We start from the raw sequence: 24409 nt of genomic DNA on the forward strand, positions 1-24409 counted from the left end.
TTTCATTAAGAATAAACATGTAGAGAAAAGTTAAATTTCTGTGTCCACACTTAAAATCAGAGTTCTGAAATCTAAAACTGTGTTTAAGGGCTTGCACCAGGATTCCAAATCTAAGGGAAATTCAAAGAGCAAAGATTTCTCTCCAGTGCTTTGGACTTTTGTTGAGCTTGTAGCTTACGCGTATTGCAAACAGCTTGATTACCCCAAAGTACTGGCCCAGTTAATTGCATTCAAATGCAAATTACAGCTATTAAGTCATGCTGGTCTTGAGCCAAAGTCTTGAGCCAAGTTCGTTAAGAGGAGTGTGTTTTTTTTTTTTTTTTCCTAACTTTGCAGGGCTCAAATTTATAAGGTTTTTGGGATTGTCATTTAATTCTTTGTGTTTTTGTGGGGGTTTTTTTTGGGGGGGGGATATTATAGAACTGAATCACTGAAAGATAATTTATTAGTTATTTTTGTATGAGAACATTTCACCATTTACTACCCCTCCTCTTTTATTTATCCATCAATACCACCACTTTTTTTTCCTATCTCTTAACTGAATTTCCTGCTTTCATTTTCTATTTTCTCACCATTTTCTTTTCGTGTGACCTCCACCTGGATATTTTTCAAATTCTCATGGCTCTGGATACCCTGAAACCAAAAGATTAATGAAGCTCTAGGTTTTTCATTCTTACTGTATTTCAGAAAACCTATAGCAAAATATGAAGTTAAAATTAATTATAATCTACAATTATATGATAAGTATTTCACCAACTTCTGCAATGAACATGTGCTTAGATTTATCTCCCCTCAAAACAACGACACATTAAATAAGAGAATACAAAAAGTCTTTACATGTAGATCTCTCAATTTTCCTTATACAGATATCTATTTGGTAGAATCAGTGGTTTTTAGGTAAAAACACAGAGGTTACGTTGTAAGATGCTTTACCTAAATCAGTATAACTTGACTCTCATTTCCTTGATCTAATCTGATAACAGTTATTTCACAGTGGACTCCACCAGGAAAGACCCCCCTCAGACAGAAGGAACTGGTGACATTTGTATTTGTTTTATGATCCCAAGCTACTCCTCCAATTTTTGCAGAAGTCCAAAGGGAAATAGGAAAATAGTTGTTAGGAACTATTTCTGACAAGAAAATAGTTGTTAAACTCAAGTTTTACTCCAAAGACATCTCAAAATTACTATTTAAAGGACTTCTTTGGGGGCACCTGGGTGGTTCAGTTGATTAAATGCCTGACTCTTAATTTCGGTTCAGGTCATGATCTCACGATTTGTGGGATTGAGCCCCATGTCAGGCTCTGCATTGACAGCCTGGAGCCTGCCTGGAATTTTCTTTCTCTTTCAAAATAAAAAAATAAACAAACTTTAAAATAAATACGTAAGTAAATTACTTCTTTCTACTGACATCAAGAATAAAGATAAAAAGAGATCTGGACACACTAAGGTGTCAGTGGGCATTAAATTAGCAAAAGATAATGGCAGCACTAAACACACTTGCTTATGCATACACCACAAAGAAGGTGTGTTGCAACACCAAGAGAAATAAGGTGAGTAGAATCTTGAAAGCAGAAGGGTTTGATTGATAAAATATAGGAAACCATTTAAACTTTGTGAGTGAAAGAGTGATAAGACAAAGGTAGTATTTAAAAATATATAGCATGGGGAGCCTGGGTGGTTCAGTAGGTTGAGCCTCCGACTTCAGCTCAGGTCATGATCTCACAGCTTGTGGGTTGAGCCCTGCCCGCATCAGGCTCTGTGCTGATGGCTTAGAGCCTGGAGCCTGCTTCAGATTCTGTGTCTGCCTCTCTCTCTGTCCCTCTCCTGCTTGCTCACACTCTGTCTCTCTCTGTCTCCCAAAAATAAACAAACATAAAATATGTAACGTAGGGGATGCCTGGGTGGCTCAGTTAAGTGTCCGACTCTTGATTTCGACTCAGGTCATGATCTCAAGGTTTGTGAGTTCGGGTCCCACATTAGTTCCATGCTGACAGTGCAGAACCTGCTTGGGATTCTCTCTCTCCTATTCACTCTGCCCCTCCCCCACTCGTGCTCAGGCTCGCTCTCTCTCTCTCTCTCTCTCTCTCAAAAATAAATAAATAAACTTAAAAAATTTGTAATAATAAATAATATAAAAAAATAAAATAAAAGGTCTTGGAGGGTCCTTCCAATCAGAGATTATGAATTTATAAAGTGGTTTTCAAAAATATCCCTAAATCTAGACAATTGAGAGAATAGTACTATTAGCTGAAATAGGCAAGTTGGGTGGAAGGAAGGGAGAGTTCATTTTGGGAGAAGAAAGAGAATTTGGGCTGAAGTAATGTGATAAAGTGATTGTCAAAGGGTAGGTAGAACATGGGAATGGAGGTATGGGAGGAACCAAAGGGAACGAGGACAGAAGAAGAATCAATGGATCTATCAGGTCAACACAACTAATTGTAACCATAGAGAATAATTGTGGTAGAAGAGGGGAAAGAAAAGCTAGGTGTCCAGGGAACTAAGAATTGGTGATGGGAAGGCAAGGGGATAATTTACTTCTTTGAGAAATTCATAATGAAGATGCAAAAAGGGTTCAACCTAAGTTCCATTTCCACTTGTAAGTCATTACATCAGTTCAACAAGTGTTTTAGTGCCTAAATGACACTGTATTTAAATACTTTCATCACTTTATCTCCATTTTACCCCTGTTTATTTGGAAGAACTTCTACCCAATCTTGAAAGTGTCTTAGACTCTTTTATTTTTAAATACTCTCTACACCCAACATGGGGCTTGAACTCACAACCCTGAGATCAAGAGTTGCACACAATACCAACTGAGCCAGCTGGGTACCCCTAGACTCTTTTCTTTATGCTCTCACACTTAGATTAGACCAAGGGCCCCTTTATACACTCACATTGTACATAGGCATAATTAAGGTTATTAATTTACTTTGAATTTATGTTTTAAAGATGTCTTTCCCATTAGATTGTAAGTTTTTAAAAAGTAGATACTGTGTGCATATCATTTGATAGTGTGTAAATGTTTATGGATGACCAAAATCTCTCTTCTGGAAACATTGCCCTTGAATTCCAAATAGCAATTAAGAGTTAACTGCGTTTTGTTTTTTCATTTGTTTGTTTGTTTGTTTCCCAGAGATACTCTCTATCGCTAGGCCACTAATTCAGGTATTTTAGACTTTTTTTCAGGCCTTCACTTCCTGATCTCTAAATCTTCAAACTCCCAATTCATGGTGCAAGGTCCTCTTTCCTTTCCTTTTTACACTTTCCCTCATGGCTTAAATTCAATCTAGATGGCAATTATTACCCATCTATGCAACCATTTATTCAATAACTATGTGCAACACTATTTCAGGCACTGGAGATCTAGCAGAAAACAAAGTGGGCAAAAACTTTTGCCCTCATTTTTAGAAGAGAGAAAGATAAAACAATATCAGTAAAATGTAACACATACTTAATGGTGACTAATGCTATAGGAAAAAAAAGGAGTATACACAATGCTTGGGTAGTAGGAGTGTTTTGTATTTTAAAGAAAATAATCAGAAAAGGTATGAATGAATAGGCATCCATGAGAAAAACCTGAAAGAAGTGAAGAAATGATCCATGGGGAAACTGGAGGAAAGGCATCCCTGGTAGAAGAAACAGCAAATGCAAAAACCTTCAGGTAAAAACACACCTGACCCTGTTTAAGGAACAACCAAGTGGGTAATATGGCTGCAGCAAAGTGAGCCAGGAAAAAAACACTGAGAGATGATGTTAGAGAAGTAGAAGGGAGGGGTTAGTACAGGGAAGAAAAGGCCAGATGATCACCAGATTATCATTGAGGGCAGACCTTTCAAGGCATAAAATTGGTGAGTGGGATAGGATGCCAGTGGATTATATTGAACTAAGTAGTGACATAGCTAACTATGTTTTAATAGGATCACTCTGACCACTGGGTTGGAAATAAACTTAGGGATGCTAGAGATTGGAAAGAGGGAGATGGTTAGGTGGCTATGACCATAATCTCAGCAGGAAATGATCTGACTTGGGCCAGGCTCCGCAATAAAGGTAGTGAGAAGTGGTAGATTTCTGAAGATAAATACACACGCACACACACACACACACACACACATTTTGTAGAAAATTCTTCACTTTGGGTATGTCTAATGTTTTCTCAAGACTTGATTGAGTTTATTATTAAAGAAAAATGACACTTTAATAATACCAGAGAAGTGATGTTGTGGCCTTCACAGTACATCCTATCAGGAGGTGCATAATGCCAATATGTTTTATCAATATGTCTTAATCTGTGCTAACAAAATACCATAGACCCAGCAGCTTCAACAGCAGACTTTGGTTTTGTTATGGTTTTGGAGGCTAGAAGTCCCAAATCAAGGTCTGACAGGATCAGTTTCTGGTAAGGACTCTCTTCCTGGCTTATAGACACCTGCCTTTGTGCTGTGTAGAGATAAATTCTCTGATATCTCTTCTTTTAATGACACTAATTCCATCAGATCAAGGCCCTACTCTTAGAATTTCCTTTAATCTTAAGTACTTCAGTAAAGATTCTATCTCCAAATACAGTCATAGTGGGGTTTAGGGTTCAACATACGAATTTGTGGGGGATCCAGTTCAGTCCACAGCACCACTTTGATGTTGACTTTGATCATGTGGTTGAGGTGGTTGTCTGCTGGATTTCTTCACCGTAAAATTATTATTTTGTCTTTGTGATTAATAAATATGGGAAGATGTGTTGACAGTATGATCATCTTTTTTCTTATACTTTCATCCACTAATTTTAAAATCTGTCACTGATTCTTATCTACAATAACCACTAGGATATTTGCCTAATAGTGATTTTCTATTTCCATCTTTCCTTCTATTTTTATTAATTGGAATTCTACTAGAAGGAAAAGCTGCCCTCTTGCCCCATTTATTTATTTCTTTCATTATTTATTTATATAGGCATGGACTTATGGATATTTATTTTATCCTATGGGTTATAAACCATTAGAAAAAGAAGAAGAAAGAAAAAGGAGGGAAGGCAGGAGGGAAGAAAGACAATGCTTGTCTTTCCTGATGTATATTCCTGACAGGGTGAAAAGTTACTGTGTTACTAATATCTCATATATTGTAAACCATAGAATACTACATATGGGAAGTATTCTACTAAAAACAAGTCATGAGTTTTTCAAAAAAGTTATTTTTTTAAGTAATCTCTATACCCATGTGGAGCTCGAACTCACGACCCCAAGATCAAGAGTTCCATCCATGCTCTACTGACTAAGCCAGCCAGGCACGCCTAAAAATAAGTTATGATTTTTTGTTTATTTGTTAATGGGTTTTTTTTTTTTTTTTTTTTTTGAGAGAGAGAGCACATGTACATGCACACACATACAGTGGGAGGACCAGAGGGAGAGGAAGAGAGAGAATCTTAAGTAGGCTCCACTCCCAGCATGGAGCCCCATGAGGGGCTTGATTTTACCACCATAAGATCATGACCTAAGTCAAAATCAAGAGTCGGATGCTTACCCAACTGAGCTACCCAGGCACTCATATGATTTTTTAAAAGAACATAAAACTTTAGTAAAATTTTTGAAGTGCCCACATATTTTGGTTATTAAATATTAAAATATAAATATATAAATTATGTATTTATAAGACATAAAGAAAACTATTAACTCAAACATCAAGCAATTGTCAAAATTATTATATTTTCTTCCCAAATGGTATCTCTGATTCCAGTCTGCCTTTCTTCAATTCATCTCGACGTCAGTGTCTAAGCACCAGAACAGCTACCAAATTATCTGTAAATCCTTTTTATAACATTGATATTTTGTAAATACTTACCTAAGTGTTTGGTTTGTTTGTTTTGGGGTTTATTTATTTATTTTTTGAGAGAGAGAGTATGACTGGGGGAGGGGCAGACAGAGGAGGGCAGAGAGAGAATCCCAAGCAGGCCCCACATTGTAAGCACGGAGCCCAGCATAGAGCTTGAACCCATGTCCCTGAGATTATGACCTGAGCCGAATTCCAGAGTCAGATGCTTAACCCAGTGAGCCACCCAGACACCAGAGTGGTTTAAACAAAACAAAACAAAACAAAACCAGGCGGTTAAGTGCCTGACTCTGGAATTTGACTTAGGTCATGATACCATGATTCTTGAGTTCAAGCCCCACATCAGACTCTGCAGTGACAGTGCATAGCCTGTTTGGGATTTCCCTCTGTCAAAATAAATAAATAAACTTAAAAAAATAAAAATTAAACAAGTGTCATGAGCTATATATGCATGCATTTTTCTAAAATATCTCTTCCAAAAACAATGTTTTTTACTACTTGTATTAACCTGAAAAGGATTCCACAGCATAGTGTGGTTTCCAAATTAAATTTAAAGAATACTTTGATATCTATGTTTCTAAGACACCCTATTTGCCATCTCCATACTAGAAATTTCTGTGTCCTTTTCAGTATTACTTTACCCTGATACAGTTTAAGCCTTCTGTACAAATTTGCTTTCACCTAGATCACATTCATAATCCTATTCTTTAACAAATCCATGTCGTCTTTTAATTAAAATACTTTTTAAAATTTTAATTCCAGTATAATTATTATATCAGTTTCAGGTGTACAACATAGTGATTCAACAATTCTATACATTACTCAGTACTCATCATGATAAGTGCACTCTTTAATCCCCATCACCGATTTCACCCATCCTCCTACCCATCTCCCCTCTGGTAACTAGTCTGTTCTCTTTAGTTAGGAGACTGTTTTTTGGTTTGTCTTTTTTATTTTGTTCATTTGTTTTGTTTCCTAAATTCAACATATGAGTGAAATCATATTGTAAAAGTCCATGTCTTCTTTACATGTGTTTGTTCTTTCCTATTTGGCTGAAAATTCCACAGACTTGACTATGGTCATGGACCATGTATATTGTACACTGCTTTGTGCCCAATGCCTGCTATGGTGCAATGGCACAAAGTAGATGCTCAATAAGTATTCACTGAGCAAAAGGATGAATGAATGGTACTTTGCTTAAACCCAAATATTAATGAACATGAACTTCAGTTAAGGAAACACTAGCCGCTCTTCATGGAGCATGGCTTTACCAATTAAGTTGCAGTAGCCTTTACTGCATGCACAGGGTATGCAGATGTGCCCATGGGTTTTATTTTGATTCTGCTATGTTTAAATTTAGGAAACAATTCAGCATAACATACAAAAAAGAGTTGGAAAATTTCACCACACCAAATACCTATCATATTCTGACCTGAGAGTTTAGATTTAGAAGCAAATGCTAAATATAAATAAAATTTCATGAGTTTACACAGAAAAGAGTGCTAACATATGAACCATAGTATGTTACTATCTTTTGTTGCTCCTTATAGCTCCGTATACTCCTCCTTAATGCATATGTGATGTTTTCATTTGGCAACATCATACATCAGTAATAATATTTTCTAATTATTTTAATTTCTTAATGAATCTAAATACCAAATTAGTTTGTTTTGTTTTTACTGGTGGGTGCATAATTTTAAAATGTAACATCTTTACAGGCTGGGGCCCCCCACCTTCCTGTGGGACTCCATGCCTGAGGTGGAGACCAAGGCCAGGATGGCAGTGCCCAGACCATGTGTATGAAGCCCCTACTGTGTTACCAGAGTGTGTGGTATTCAGCATGAATCTGACGCTGGAGGAGATGGACATTGAGAGGGAAATCCAGCTGGTACCTGTGAATGACAATGGGTATGATGCTCCTTGATATCCCAGCCATAATGGGCACTATGCTATATGCCATTCCTGCTGCAAAGTGGAGCCTAGTGGCAATCCCAAATCCACTAAGGTGATGCTGTCTACACTGGGCCAATTACTGTGGGCACACATAAGTAGCACACCTTCTATTTTCTGATGGGCTAACCTCAGGTTCAGAGAATGGCAGCATCTCCAGTCTGTGTGAGGTTGCTCTGAAATGTCAAGAGGACATTCATTCCCTCCTTTGAAATCAACCCAACCTTGAAAGCTGTCTGATATGGAAAGGTATGACCAACAGGTGACCCACTGACCTGTAAGAATGACTGTTATGGCCTGAAACTTTATATCTACCCCTCCCCCCACCACCACCAAATTCATATATTGAAGTCCTAACCCCCTGTGTAATAGCATTTGGAGATGGAGGCTTTGAAAGATAATTAGGTTTAGAGGGTAGGCCTCTCATGATGGTATTAGTGTCCTTATAAGAAAAGACACCAGAGGGGTACCTGGGTGGCTCAGTTGGTTAAGTGTCCAACTCTTGATTTCAGCTCAGGTCACGATCTCACAGTTGGTAAGACTGAGCCCTGTGTTGGGTTGTGCACTGACAGCACAGAGCCTGCTTGGGATTCTCTCTCTTCCTCTCTCTATCTACCATTCCCCACTTGCTTGTGTGCTCATGCTCTCTCTCTAAAAATAGATAAATAAACTTAAAAAAAAGAAGAAGAAGAAGAAGACACCAGAGAGCTTGCTCTCTCTCTCTCCCATTGTGCACAAAGAAGTCACAGCAAGAAGGCAGCCAACTACAAGCCAGAAAGAGAGTTCTCATCAGGCACTCAAATTGGCCAGCACCTTGATCTTGGATTTCCCAGCCTCCAGAAATGTGAGAAATAAACTACGGTTATTTAAACCTCCTGATCTATGCAATTTCTTATGGGAGCAAAGCTAAAACAATGACTTGTTTGCCTACTTACTCACCACCTTCCCATCTCAAGCTGCCTTTCAGTGGTACTCAGCTTGATGTTCACAACCTTCCTCAAGGTCAGTTTCCATATGCAAGGTGGAAAACTAAAGCCAAGAAAGAATTGATAAGATTATCTACCCTACTTTTTTGAAGAAGTCACTACAGAAGCAATAGAGCAGATTTTGAGGGATGAGGAATGCAAGCACTCAAGCCTGGACAGATGATCAAATTCCAGATCATTCATGTGGAAATACTTAACCATTTGGGTGGGGGCGGGGAGGCTGGGGCCTCCCTCTCCCCATTCACAAAAATTCCTAGGGTTTTAAATACCCACATATAAAAAACAATGTTGTGTAAATATTGAAGAAAACATAAAATATATGACATGAATTGAAAACCCTGAAGGAAAAGTTTAACTAACGTAAGTACATAAAATTTTAAAACTGCAAACAAAAAGACATCTTGAACAAAGTTAAAAGATAAGTAACAACTAAAGAAAAATACTGCTATATTTATTACAAAGGATTAGTACCCCAAATGTATTCTAAAACACAAATCAGTATGAAAACATAAAACAAGTTTTACAAAATGAGCAAAGGCTATGAACTGATCATTCACAGAATAGAAACAAAGAAACGAACAAAAAACCACAAGATGCTCAACCTTACTAGTAATTAGGAAAATGCAAAATAAAACAATTACTTGGGGCGCCTGGGTGGCTCAGTTGGTTAAGCATCTTGTTTCAGCTCAGGTCATGATCTCATGATTCCTGAGTTTGAGCCCCACATCGGGCTCTGTGCTGACAGCTCTGAGCCTGGAGCCTGCTTCGGATTCTGTGTCTCCCTGTCTCTTTGCTCCTCCCCTGCTCATGCTCTGTCTCTGTCTCTCAAAAATAAATTTAAAAAAATTTTAAAACAATTTTTAAATAATAAAAAAATAAGTAAATAAAACAATTACTAGATCTTTTTGTTTAAATACATTGCATAATAATTTCAAGAAAAATAAGTCAACAGAATTTTATACCCATCAGGTTGTTAATAACAATAATGACATTCTGATAGAATCTCAAGTGCCAACAATGGTTTAGTTGCTCTTATACACTTCTTGCAATGTGCCAAGTAGTCTTCATACGTGTTAACTCACTTAATCATCCCAGTAACCCTGTGGGTAGCTGCTATATTGTCATTCACATTTTACCGTTGAATTGAAGGGCAGCATAATCTAGTGATTTATACCAAGGTTGCACATTTAGTGACTCCCAAGTCAACGCTTTTAACCATTACACTATACTACCCATAAATTGATAGCAACCTCTCTGGAAGGCAATTTGGCTGCAATGACAAATTTTAAATGAGCACACAGACACACAAAGCGCCAAGTCATGAATAGTGCTCAGCACTAAAAAAATGGTTTTAGAGGGGCACCTGGGTGGCTCAGCTGGTTAAGTGGTTAAGCATCCAACTCCTGGTTTCAGCTTAGGTCATGATCTCATGGTTGATGAGATCAAGCCCTGAATTGGGCTCTGGGCTGACAGTGCAGAGCTTGCTCAGGATTCTCTCTCCCCTTCTCTCTGCCTGTACCCCCTCCCTCAAAATAAATAAATAAACACTTTAAAAAATGGTTTGGGAGATGGTTGTCAATATTTGTTGAGGACTAAATACAAGGCTGGGAATTGATTGGAGAAGGGAAGCTTTAGGTAAGAGAAAAAGGATTCACCGTGCTTTATCTTCAGACTTGACCATTTCCTTGGAGTTATACAACATGCACATAGGCAAGGATTTAAATTTACAATATAGTACAACAACATATAAGGGGGTTCACATTAAAATAATACAAGCCAAACACAAAATTACACTAAAGTCCTTGAAAGCAGAAGACTGATATTGTCGTACAAAACCTATTTCATAGTCCTGGCTTTCTTCAGTTTTAGTAAAATAAAAATCACACTACCTACTAGGAAGGGTCGCCTTGAAGATTAAATTAATGTAAGTAAAATGCTTAGCACACAGAGGGTCTGGCACAAAGTACAGGCCTACTTTGGAGTTACTGTGGTTCAGTTCCAGACCACTGCAATAAAGCAAATATTGCAATAAAGCCAGTGAAATGATTTTCTTTTGTTTCCCAGTACGTATAAAATCTGTGTTTACACTATACTGTACTGTTAACCATGCAATAGCATTATGCCTAAAAAACAATGTATCAACCTTGATTTTAAAATACTTTATTTGCTGCTAAAAAATGCTAACCTTCCTCTGAACTTTCAGTGAGCCACACGTAACCTTTTTGCTGGTGGAGGGTCTTGTCTCAATGTTGCTGCAGCTTCTACATCAGTACTTGCTACTTCACTTCCCATTTTTCTGTTACAGACATGGCTTTCCTTAAATTTCATGAACTAACGTCTACTAGCTTCCAACTTTTCTTCTGTGGCTTCTTAACTCTCAGCTCTCAGAATTGAAGAGCCAGGGCCTTGCTGTGGATTAGGCTTTGGCCTTTGAAGGGAATGTTGTGGCTAGTTTGGTTGTCTATCCAGACCGCTGAAACTTTCTCCATGTCAGCAATAAGGCTGTTTCACTTTCTTATCATTCTTGTGTTCACTGGAGTAGCACTTTTAACTTCCTTCAAGAACTTTTCCTTTACATTCATAACTTGGCTATCTGTTCAGCACAAGAGGCCTGGCTTTCAGCCTGTCTCAGTTTTTGACGTGCCTTCCTCACTGAGCTTAATCATTTCGAGCTTTTGATTTAAAGTGTGAGACGTGTGACTCTTTTGCCTGAACACGGAGAGGCCGTTGTAGGGTTATTAATTGTCCTAATTTCCATATTGTTGTGTCTCAGGGAATATGGAGCAGTTAGAACACACACATTTCTTATGTTTGCTGTCTTATACGTGTGCAATTTGGGACATCCTAAACCAATTACAATAGTAACATCAAAGATCGCTGATCACAAATCACCATTACAAGTGTAAAAATATAAAAGTTGGAAATATGCTTAGAGTTACCAAAATGTGACACAGAAGCATGAAGTGAGCAAATGCTGTTGGGAAAAAATGGCAGCATTAGTCTTGGTTGATGCAGGATTGACACAAAGCTTCAATTTGTAAAACAAATCTGTGAAGACAAAAAAATCTGTGAAGCATAATAAAGCGAGTATTCCTGTAAGGGATTTGTGCTATTATTTCTAGCTGCAAAGAGAAGTCAGAAATAAGAGAAGAGTGAGGACTATTCAGAAAGTCAGGTAGTGATTGAGTAAAGTGTGGTGTCAGAAAAGATTTTTTAGAAGAAATGTGTTTCCAACAGGCTTTATGAGAGAAAAAGTGAAAATGACATCTTCCAAAATAGTCTCCTTAGAATGGGAATTTTTACATGCTGGGACAAATGAATTTGAGTGTGGTGACTGCACCAGTAGCTAAACTTCAAATGTGAGAATAGCAATTTTTTTTTTATTATTTTTTTTAACGTTTATTTATTTTTGAGACAGGGAGAGACAGAGCATGAACGGGGGAGGGGCAGAGAGAGAGGGAGACACAGAATCTGAAACAGGCTCCAGGCTCTGAGCTGTCAGCACAGAGCCCGACGCAGGGCTCGAACTCACGGACCGCGAGATCATGACCTGAGCCGAAGTCAGACGCTTAACCGACTGAGCCACCCAGGCGCCCCGAGAATAGGAATTTTGATGCTGCATATAGGAAAAGTAAATTGTATTGCTCTAGCTGTCCATTTACATCTAGATACCAGCGCAAAAGTTGTTATACACTTCATCAAACTTTCAGAAGAGATTGGCAGCCTTTCTGTTTAAAACACAATCAGGTTTGCACAGAAAAAGGCAACATTGATGCCTTTTATTATTAAATGGAAGCATTTGTATCTAAAGCAGCACACAACACTTCAGGGACAACTTACATTTAAAGTTGCCTTTTATTTTTTTTAATTAATTGATTTTATTCTTTGAATAGTTTTATGTTACAGAAAAATTGAGTGGAAAGTAGAGTTCCCATACACCTCCTCCACCCTCCACAGTTTCCCTTATTGTTAATATCTTGCACTAGCCTGGAACATTTGTTACAATCAATGAGACAATATTGATACGTTATTACTAACCAAAGTCCAGAGTTTACATTAGGGATCATTTGTATTGTACATTCTTTGTTCTGAGAAATGTATAATGACAGTATCATTCAGAATAGTTTAACTGGCCTAAAACTCCCATTCTTCCCCTATTTATTGCTCCTTTCTTCTCCCTGACCCCTGACAACTACTGATCTTTTTATTTTTTATTTTATTTTATTTTTTTTAAGTTTATTTATTTTTGAGACAGAGAGAGACAGAGCATGAATGGGGGAAGGGCAGAGAGAGAGGGAGACACAGAATCGGAAGCAGGCTCCAGGCTCTGAGCCATCAGCCCAGAGCCCAACTCAAACTCACTCAAAGCAGGGCTCTGAGCCATCAGCCCAGAGCCCAACTCAAACTCACTCAAAGCAGGGCTCAAACTCACGGACCGAGAGATCATGACCTGAGCTGAAGTCGGACGCTTAACCGACTGAGCCACCCAGGCACCCCACTACTGATCTTTTTAAACCATCTCCAAAGATTTGCCTTTTCCATAAAGTTGCCTTTTTTTTTTTTTTTTTTTGGAGAGAGAGAGGGGGGGGGGGGGGGGGGGGGAGGGAGGGAGGGAGAGAGAGACAAAGTGCGGGCAGGGAAGGGGCAGAGAGAGAGAGGGAGACACAGAATCTGAAGCAGGCTCCAGGCTCTGAGCTATCAGCTCAGAGCTCAACGTGGGCCTGGAGCCCACAAGCCATGAGATCATGACCTAAGCTAAAGTCGGACGTAAACTAACTGAGCCACCCAGGTGCCCCTAAAGTTTCCTTTATTTATTTATAAGCCACATCTTGGCTAAGAAACCTATGAAATCAGGTATAAGAAGCACTGAACTACCAGCAAATTATTTTATAAAGAACAAAGTAGAAAAGATATTTGCAAAATAATAATAATAATAAATAAAATCAATGGAAAAGAGAAAACAAGCATAAAAAAAGATGTTGAAGGACTCTTTGTACAATAAAAGGGAAATCCATTAATGGCATAGATTTTCTGTAACAAAATAAAATTGTTAAGCCCTTCTCCTTCATATATGTGCCATACAGATGTCAACATTTGGTTTGTATTTTACATATAATTTCACTCAATACTCTACAGCAATGATTTCATTCAGCCATATATTATCTCTCTTTGTGGTGATATTGATATTAAGTGACCTTTACTTTGTTCTTTTTTCTTCAATATATGAAGTTTATTGTCAAGTTGGTTTCCATACAACACCCAGGATTCATCCCAAAAGGTGCCCTCCTCAATACCCATCACCCACCCTCCCCTCCCTCCCACCCCCCATCAACCCTTAGTTTGTTCTCAGTTTTTCAGAGTCTATTATGCTTTGGCTCTCTCTCCCACTCTAACCTTTTTTTTTTTCCTTCCCCTCCCCCTTGGGTTTCTGTTAAGTTTCTTAGGATCCACTTAAGAGTGAAACCATATGTTATCTGTCTTTCTCTGTATGGCTTATTTCACTTAGCATAACACTCTCTAGTTCCATCCACGTTGCTACAAAGGGCCATATTTCATTCTTTCTCATTGCCACGTAGTACTCCATTGTGTATATAAACCACAATTTATTCATCAGTTGATGGACATTTAGGCTCTTTCCATAATTTGGCTATTGTTGAGAGTGCTGCTATAAACATTGGGGTACAAGTGCCCCTATGTACTCCTGTATCCCTTGGGTAAATTCCTAGCAGTGCTATTGCTGGGTCATAGGGTAGGTCTATTTTTAATTTTTTGAGGAACCTCCACATTGTTTCCAGAGTGGCTGCACCAATTTGCATTCCCATCAACAGTGCAAGAGGGTTCCCGTTTCTCCACATCCTCTCCAGTCTCCTGATTTGTTCATTTTGGCCACTCTGACTGGCGTGAGGTGGTATCTGAGTGTAGTTTTGATTTGTATTTCCCTGATGAGGAAGGACGTTGAGCATCTTTTCAAATGCCTGTTGGCCATCTGGATGTCTTCTTTAGAGAAGTGTCTATTCATGTTTTCTGCCCATTTCTTCACTGGATTATTTGTTTTTTGCATGTGGAGTTTGGTGAGCTCTTTATAGATTTTGGAGACTAGCCCTTTGTCCAATATGTCATCTGCAAATATCTTTTCCCATTCCGTTGGTTGCCTTTTAGTTTTGTTGGTTGTCTCCTTTGCTGTGCAGAAGCTTTTTTTATCTTCATGAGGTCCCAATAGTTCATTTTTGCTTTTAATTCCCTTGCCTTTGGGGATGTGTCAAGTAAGAAATTGCTGCGGCTGAGATCAGAGAGGTCTTTTCCTGCTTTCTCCTCTAGGGTTTTGATGGTTTCCTGTCTCACATTCAGGTCCTTTATCCATTTTGAGGGTTTTTTTTGTGAACGGTGTAAGAAAGTGGTCTAGTTTCATTCTTCTGCATGTTGCTGTCCAGTTCTCCCAGCACCATTTGTTAAAGAGACTGTCTTTTTTCCATTGGATGTTCTTTCCTGCTTTGTCAAAGATGAGTTGGCCATACTTTTGTGGGTCTAGTTCTGGGGTTTCTATTCTATTCCATTGGTCTATGTGTCTGTTTTTGTGCCATCCTTCAACATCTTTATGACACAGAAGGTTTACCTGTGGAATAGAATTTCCAGTGCAGAACAGACATATTTTCTAATTTGAAATCTCAGACACACTCACTTTTCCCATTTTCAATGCAGTGGTTGACTCCCTTGAATTATTTACGTACAAGTCTATTTCCTATACTAGATTGTAAGTTGTCTTTGTGGGACTTATTTATCTTTACATTTCCCAGTGTTTAACACATAAGTAAATGGACAATAACTGTCTGGCAAATGAACTTTTATAAATAAAACATATCTCCTTTAACTTCTCACAATTCTTGATAAAACTGACCCATTTCTTCATAAATAATAATTTTTAAAAATCGAGTCTTCTTCAAGACATTTTAAATAATAAACTTGAAAGATGCTCATGGTAAAAAAAAATTAAGCAATGTAAAATGATATGATGGAAAGCAATAGCCTTCCTATCAACTCAGTATTCACATTTCCCAGAGATAGCCACAATTATCTGTTTTATGTTTTGACTTTCAGAGATGAGCTATACATATATACTCACACTACTGTGTGAATGCATATATATTTTACCTTGAAAAGGTTCTTCTCCTGGTTTCTACTAGGGCCCCAAAGCTGAGAATCACAGGTGAAAAATATAAGTGATCGAAAGTGATGTGCTATGTAGATTATGGTTAGGTAGTTCTATAGCCATCTCCTATTTCCAGCCTATATATGAGAAGGCTAGAGAAATTGGAAAGTGAAGGTTTCTTTTAAGAGCATTAATACTATGTATACTTCTGTCTTATAACAAGCCAAATAAGAAGTGCATCAAGAAATGTAATTCTTGAAAAAAAAAAAAAAAGAGGTTAGAGTGGGAGAGAGCCAAAGCATAAGAGACTGTTAAAAACTGAGAACAAACTGAGGGTTGATGGGGGGTGGGAGGGAGGGGAGGGTGGGTGATGGGTATTGAGGAGGGCACCTTTTGGGATGAGCACTGGGTGTTGTATGGAAACCAATTTGACAATAAATTTCATATATTAAAAACAAAAAAAAAAAGAAATGTAATTTTTGAGAATAAGGGTGTCTTGCAGGAGAAGGACCTACATGCTATATAGTCTTTTTCCCTTTCCTCCTCACCTGCCTACTTTGATACTTACTGAGCTACAGAAACCTGCTGAACAAGTGTTACAGGACAGGAGTAGAGCTTGGTGATAGAAATGAGAGAAGTTGACTATTGCCCACTAGAATTAATGTAAACAGAGGCAAGTGTTTGACTTTACCTAGAAAAACCCAGTCAGGAGGATTTCTGTTTCTGGCTGTATGGTGTACTAGAAGTTCAGTGATAAACCTCTGATAAATCCCCATTCAGAAAAATCAAACATCCTAAAAACTTACATAGAGATAAAGAACAAAGGTGTGACCCATGAAATAAAGTATTGATAAGTTAGGCTGCATTAAAATGAAAAAATTCTGTTCTGTGAAAGACAACATAAAGAAAATGAGAAGACTAGCCATAGATCAGGTGGAAATATTTGCAAAAGACACATCTGATAAAGGACTGTTAATTTAAAATATATAAAGAACTCTTAAAACTCAACAAAATGAAAAAATAAATAACCCAATTTAAAAAATAGTCAAAAACCTTAACAGACACCTCACCAAAGAAGGTACAGTATACGGATGGCTAATAAGCATAGGAAAAGATGATCTAAATCACATGTCATCAGGAAAATGCAAATGAAAACAATGAGATACCACTACACGCCTACTAGAATAGCCAGAATCCAGAACACTGACAACGCCAAGGCTGGCAAGGATGTGGAGCAACAGGCGCTCTCATTCATTGCTTGTGGGAATGCAAAATGATAGAGCCACTTAGAAAGACAGTCTGGTGGTTTCTTAAAACTAAACATACTCTTACTCATGTGATCCAGCAGTTGTACTCCTTGGTATTTACACAAAGGAATTGAGAACTTATGTGCACACAGAAATCTGTATACAGATATTATAGCAGCTTTATTCATAATTGCCAAAACTTGGAAGAAACTAAGATGTCTTTAAGTGGATGGATGGATGGATAAACAGTGGTAAATCCAGACAATGGAATATTATTCAGTGCTAAAAAGAAATGAGCTATCAAGCCATGAAAAGACATGGAGGAAACTTAAATGAATGTTACTAAGTAAAAGAAGCCAATTTGAAAAGGCTACATAATGTAGATTTCCAACTACATAACATTGTGGGAAAGGCAAAACTATGGAGACATTAATGATCATAGTTTCTAGGGGTTGGGGATAGGGAAGGATGAATAAGCAGAGTACAGAGGATTTTTAGAACAGTGAAAATACTCTGTATGGTATTATAATGGTGGATACATGTAATTATAAATTTGCCCAAACTCTTAGAATGTACAACATCAAGAGTGGACCCTAATACAAACTATGGAATATGGGTGGTAATGATGTGTTCTTGTAGGTTCATCAGTTATAACAAATGCACCACTCTCATGTGGGATGTTGATACTAGGGAAGGCTATGCATGTATGGATGTAAAGGATATATGGGAAATCTCTGTACCTCAATTTTGCTGTGAAACTAAAACTGCTTTAAAAATATAAAGCCTTGGGGCACCTGGGTGGCTCAGTCTGTTGAGCATCCTACTTCAGCTCAGGTCATGGTCTCGTGGTTCATGAGTTCAAGCCCCTCATTGGGCTCTGTGCTGACAGCTCAGAGCCTGGAGCCTGCTTCGGATTCTGTGTCTCCCTCTCTCTGTGCCCCGTCCCTGCTCTCTCTCTCAAAAACAAATATTTAAAAAATAAATAAGTAAAAATATAAAGCCTTTAAAAAAACCTGTATTTAAAATTTTTTAAACTTAAATGTAGGGTTGAACTGAGGCCAGAAACAAAGTTTCAATCTGTGGGCATAAAAGAGAACTGGAGGTGGTATTGGCCCTAAGACTGTCTATTACCATGGACAGACCTGGGTTTAGTAACCCATCTGTATGAGGAACAAGAGGGAAATCTGGAGTCTGAGTACAGAGAAACATTAGATAGGAGAAAGCTCTGCCTAAAAGCAAGATCTGGAAAGAATGATACTCATCACACAATGTGAGATTGTGACCATCTGTACATGTTTTATCTTTGGATCTAAATAGAATGGGAAAAAATATGTATCTCACCTGAGATTTCCTAATTATAAACTTGAGCTCCACCTATATGGTCCATAATACTCTAAGCCAACAATTTTAAAAAAAAAATCAGATATGCAATAATTGCAGTTACAGAATTATCAGACACAGAATACAAAATAACCGTGCTTGATATACTTCAAGAAATAGCAAACAAATGAAAATAAGAGACAAGAAGAAAAAAAGACTTGAAAATGGCTAGTGAGATTTGAAAGGGAGCAAACACAGAAACTCTAGAAATGTAAGTTTTTATAATTTACATTGAAAACACAGTGGATAGATCAAATAGTAAGTTATGCCTAGCTGAAGAAAGAAGGTTAGACTTGGAAAAATTGATCTAAAAGAATAACACAAACGTAGCATGGGAGACAAAGAGATGAAATATAGTTAAAGAGATCTTAAGAGACGTGAAGTTTAGAGTGAAAAAAGGCTGGTATATGTTCCATTCTAGGACCTAGAATGATTAGAAAAAATGAGAAAGTTTTGGATCGATTTTGATTTATGTTGCTTATGATCTTTTGGTTCCTGGACCTGAAAATGTATGACTTTTAATAATTAATAGAAATGTTCAGCCATTATCTTGACTCTGTTTATAATTTTTTTCAGTTTTGGTTTGAAATGTCTTTGTCTTTTTTCTTACTTTTAAAAGATAGTTCCACTGAGATACAGAACTTTGAATTTGCTAGAAGTTTCTTCTTGACATTTTGAAGATATCATTCCAATATCCTTTGGGTTTTGTATCACTCTTGGGACAGATGTCAATCTAATGGTCATTCCTTTCTAAGTTTGCTGGATTTTCTTTCCTCTACTTTTAATATCATCTGTTTGTCTTTGTTATTCTACCGAAACTCAGTAAACAAACTTAAGAGAGGAAAATGACCCCAGAAATATTTGAGGTATAAGAATAATGGTGAGCAAAGAAAAAAATAAACATAATTAAAGCTAAAAAAATAATAAATTGTTCAATTAATGCCATTTCAAGAAACCAAGATAGAATTAAATTCTTATACCCCATTTTTATATTATTATTCAATTAAGAAGAAAATAATAGCAAAGTTATAATTTAAATAATATGAAACTTTTATAAATTAAAAAAAATCTCCTAATAGATATTTGGAAATATTATAATGAAAAGAGAAGAATAATATAAAAACTACTTATCAGAACTTGTACATTTATAGTCTTAAATGCTTGTTAAGATGAAGAAAATTTGAAAATTAACTTTTAAAAGCAATTTACTAAGCATTTCTAATTTAACTAATTAGAAAAAAGAACATAGTAAACTCAAGGTAAAAGGAAGAATACAGTGAAGAATAGACAAATGAAAATAGAAAACAAAATAGTATCAACAAAGACAAAATTGGAATGATTTTTTTGAGATTTTGTTTATTTTTATTTTTTAAAGAATTTTTTTAATCTTTATTTTCATTTTTGAAAGAGACAGAGAGAGAGAGAGACAGAGAGACAGAGACAGAACATGAGTGGGGGAGCAACAGAGAGAGGGGGAGATACAGAATCTGAAGCAGGCTCCAGGCGCTGGGCTGTCAGCACAGAGCCTGACGCGGGGCTCGAACTCACAAACCATGAGATCATGACCTAAGCCGACTGAGCCACCCAGGTGCCCCTAAGATTTTATTTTTAAGTAATCTATACACCCAACATGGGTCTCAAGCTTACAATCCTAAAATCAAGAGTCACATGCTCCAATGACTGAGACAGCTAGGCACAAAATTGGAATGATTAATACAACGGACAAGCTCTACTCAAAAAGATAAAGGGCCACACAACCAAAAGAAATAAAAGGCATCCAAATCAGCAAGAAAAAAGTAAAACTTTCACTATTTGCAGATAGCATGATATTATATATAGAAAATCTGAAATAGTCCATCAAAACATTGCTAGAACTGATAATTCAGTATGATTGCAGGATACAAAATCAACATATCCTGAAAATCTGTTGCAGAAATCTGCTGCATTTCTATACACCAATAATGAAGAAGCAGAAAGATAAATTAAGAAGAGAATCCCATTTACAATTGCAGCAAAACCCATAAGATACCTAGGAGTAAACCTAACCAAAGAGGTAAAAGACTTGTACTCTGAAAACTATAAAATATTGATGAAAGAAATTGAATTTGACACAAAGAAATAGATATTCCACGCTCATGGATTAGAAGAATAAATATTATTAAAATGTCTCTACTACCCAAAGCAATCTACATATTTAATGTAATCCCTATCAAAATACCACCAGCATTTTTTCACAGAGCTAGAACAAACAATCCTAAAATTTGTATGGAGCCACAAAAGACCATGAAAGCAAACCTTGAAAACGAAAAGCAAAGATGGAGGCATCACAATTTCAGACTTCAAGTTATATTACAAAGCTATAGTGATCACAACAGCATGGAACTGGCACAAAAATAGACACATAGATCAACAGAACAGAATAGAGACCCCAGAAATAAACCCATGACTATATGGTGAATTAATCTTTGCTAAAGCAGGAAAGAATATCCAATCGGAAAAGAACAGTCTCTTCAACGAATGGTGTTGGGAAAACTGGACAGCTACATGCAAAATAATGAAACTGAACCAGATCTTCTATCATACAAAAAAATAAATTTGAAATGGATTAAAGACCTAAATATGAGACCTGAAACCATAAAAAACCTAGAAGAGAACACAGGCAGTAACCTCTTTGACATCAGCCATAGCAAGCTTTTTTTCTAGATGTGTCTCCTGAGGCAAGAGAAACAAAAACAAAACTAAACTATTGGGACTACACCAAAACAAAAAGCTTCTGTACAGCAAAGGAAACAATCAACAAAACTAAAGGAAACCTACAGAATGGGAGAAGATTATCTGCAAATGATGTATCCAATAAAGAGTTAGTATTCAAAACATATAAAGAATTTATACAACTCAACACCCAGAAAACAAATGATCCAATTAAAAATGGGCAGAAGAGGGGCACAGGGGGAGCTCAATCAGTTGAGCATCCATCTCTTGATTTCGACTCAAGTCATGATCCCAGGATTGTGGGATCAAGCCTGCGTTGGGCTCCATGCTCAGCATGGAGCCTGCTTGAGATTCTCTCTCTCTCCTTCTGCCCCTCTCCCCACTTGCACTGTCTTTCTCAAATATTTTTTAAAAATAAAAAAAAATTAAGTTTATTAATTTTGAGAGAGACAGAGAGTGTGAGCAGGGGAGGGGGAGAGAATCCCAAGCAGATTCTGCACATGGTCAGCATGCAGAACCTGATTCAGGGCTCAATTCACAAAACCATGAGATCATGACCTGAGCCAAAATCAAGAGTTGGTTGCTTAACCGACTGAGCCACACAGGTGCCTGTTTTTGGTTTTTTTTTTTTTAATAATAAAAAAAAAAAATGAGCAGAAGACATGAACAGACATTTCTCTAAAGAAGACATACATGGGGCGCCTGGGTGGCTCAGTCGGTTAAGCGGCCGACTTCGGCTCAGGTCGTGATCTCGCGGTCCATGAGTTCGAGCCCCGCGTCGGGCTCTGTGCTGGCAGCTCAGAGCCTGGAGCCTGTTTCAGATTCTGTGTCTCCCTCTTTCTGACCCTCCCCGTTCATGCTCTGTCTCTCTCTGTCTCAAAAATAAATAAACGTTAAAAAAAATTTTTTTTAAATAAAATGTAAATATTAAAAAAAAATAAATAAAATAAAGAAGACATACAGATGGCCAAGAGACACATGAAAAGATGTTCACTGTCACTTACCATCAGGGAAATGCAAATCAAACCACCAGGAGATAACCACCTCACACCTGTCAGAATGGCTAAAATCAACAATACAAGAAAAAAAACAGTATTGGTGAGGATATGAAGAAAAAGGAACACTCTTGCACTGTTGGTGGGAATGCAAACTGGCAGAGCCACTGTTGAAAACAGTATGGAAGCTCCTCAAAAAGTTAAATATGGAGCTACCCTATGATCCAGCAATCACACCACTGGGTATTTACAAAAACACTAATTCAAAGGGATACATGCACCCCTGTGTTTATAACAGCATTATTTACAACACCAAGTATGGAAGCAGCCCAAGTGTCCATCTACTGATGAATGGATAAGGGAGAGGTGGCATATACACACAATAGAATATTATTCAGCCATAAAAAATGAAATCTTGCCATTTGCAAGAACATAGATGGAGCTAGAGAGTAAAATACTAGCTGAATAAGTCAGAGGAAAACAAATACCATATGATTTTATTCATATGTGGAATTTAAGAAACAAAACAAGCAAAGGGAAAAGAGAGAGAGAGACAAACCAAGAAATAGACTTTTTTTTTTTTAATGTTTATTTATTTTTGAGAGAGACAGAGACAGAATGCAAGTGGTTTAGGGGCAGAGAGAGAGGGAGACACAGAAGCAGAAGCAGAAGCAGCCTCCAGGCTCTGAGCTGTCAGCACAGAGCCCGACGCAGGGCTCGAACTCACGAGCTGTGAGATCATGACCTGAGCCGAAGTCTGACGTTCAGCCAACTGAGCCACCCAGGCGCCCCAAGAAATAGACTTTTAATAATACACAACAAACTGAAATTACCAGAGGGGAGATGGGTGGGCCAATGGGTTAAATAGGTGATTGGGGATTAAGCAGTGCACTTGTGATGAGCACCAGGTTATGTATGGAATTGTTGAATTACTACATTATATACCTGAAACTAATATAACACTGTATGTTAACTAATAGGAATTAAAATTTAAAAACTAAAAAATAGATAAAGAGCATAACTTAAAAGTACTAGGAATGAATAAATGAACAAAATAAAACATAATACCAGATATTTTTAAATATTCCAAACAACCTTATGGCACAAAAGCTGAAGTACATATAAAATAGACAAATCTCTAGAAAAATATAATTACCAATCTAAATTAGAAATCTCTATAATTATATTGGAAAAAGACAGAACATGTGTATGATCATGTAGCAATAAAAGAAATCCAATCACTGGATCAAAATAGTCTCATAAAGAAAACTCTAGACCCAGATAGTTTTAAAAGTTCTATCAAACATTAAAAAATTTTTGATTATTCATAACTTTTCAGAAAGTAGAAAAAATGGAACATTCTCTAACCTCTTTAATGAAAATGGTATGAACTTGATACCAAATTCAGAGGATGCAAAAAAAAAAAAAAGAGAGAGAGAAATTATAGCCTGTATTTCCCTCCTGACTAAAGAATCAATCCTAAATGAGATATTAGCAAATTTAGACCTACAATATATTATTAAGGTTGATATATCAAGTCAAAGTTGATTTTATTATAGGAATAGAAAGTTCATTCAATATTAGAGTATCTAATTATTTATATTAAAATTTTAATGAAGAAAAACTTACTCAGCACAGTAGATTTAAAAAAGCATTATATAACATGTAACAATCATTTTTTATAAAAGCTGTTAATAAACTAGGAATAGAAAGGAGCTTACATAATATGAAATATATCTACACATTTCCACATCTACACATTTCCATTATATATGAAATATATAATACAATTAGTGTCCTACTTAATGGTGCTAGATGAGAAACAGGAAAGGATTCCCATTGCTGGCTCTTTTCAGCATGGTCCTGGAGGTTATAGTCACTGCAATCTGGCCAGAAAAAGAAATAAAATGTATCAAGATTGGAAAGAAAGAAATAAAACTGTTATCATTTGTAGATGATTGTCACTATTGAAAACATAAAATGATCTATACAAAAAAATTGTTATTATAAGTTTGCTAGTTAGAAATCATTATTAAAAAGTCAATTACAGGGGCACCTCGGTGGCTCAGTGAAGCATCTGAGTTCGACTCAGGTCATGATCTCATGGTTCGTGGGTTCGAGCCCCACATTGGGTACTGTGCTGACAGCTCAGAGCCTGGAGCCTGCCTCAGAT

This window comes from Panthera uncia, chromosome B4, assembly GCF_023721935.1.
Source record: "Panthera uncia isolate 11264 chromosome B4, Puncia_PCG_1.0, whole genome shotgun sequence".
NCBI classification, from domain to species: Eukaryota; Metazoa; Chordata; class Mammalia; order Carnivora; family Felidae; genus Panthera; species Panthera uncia.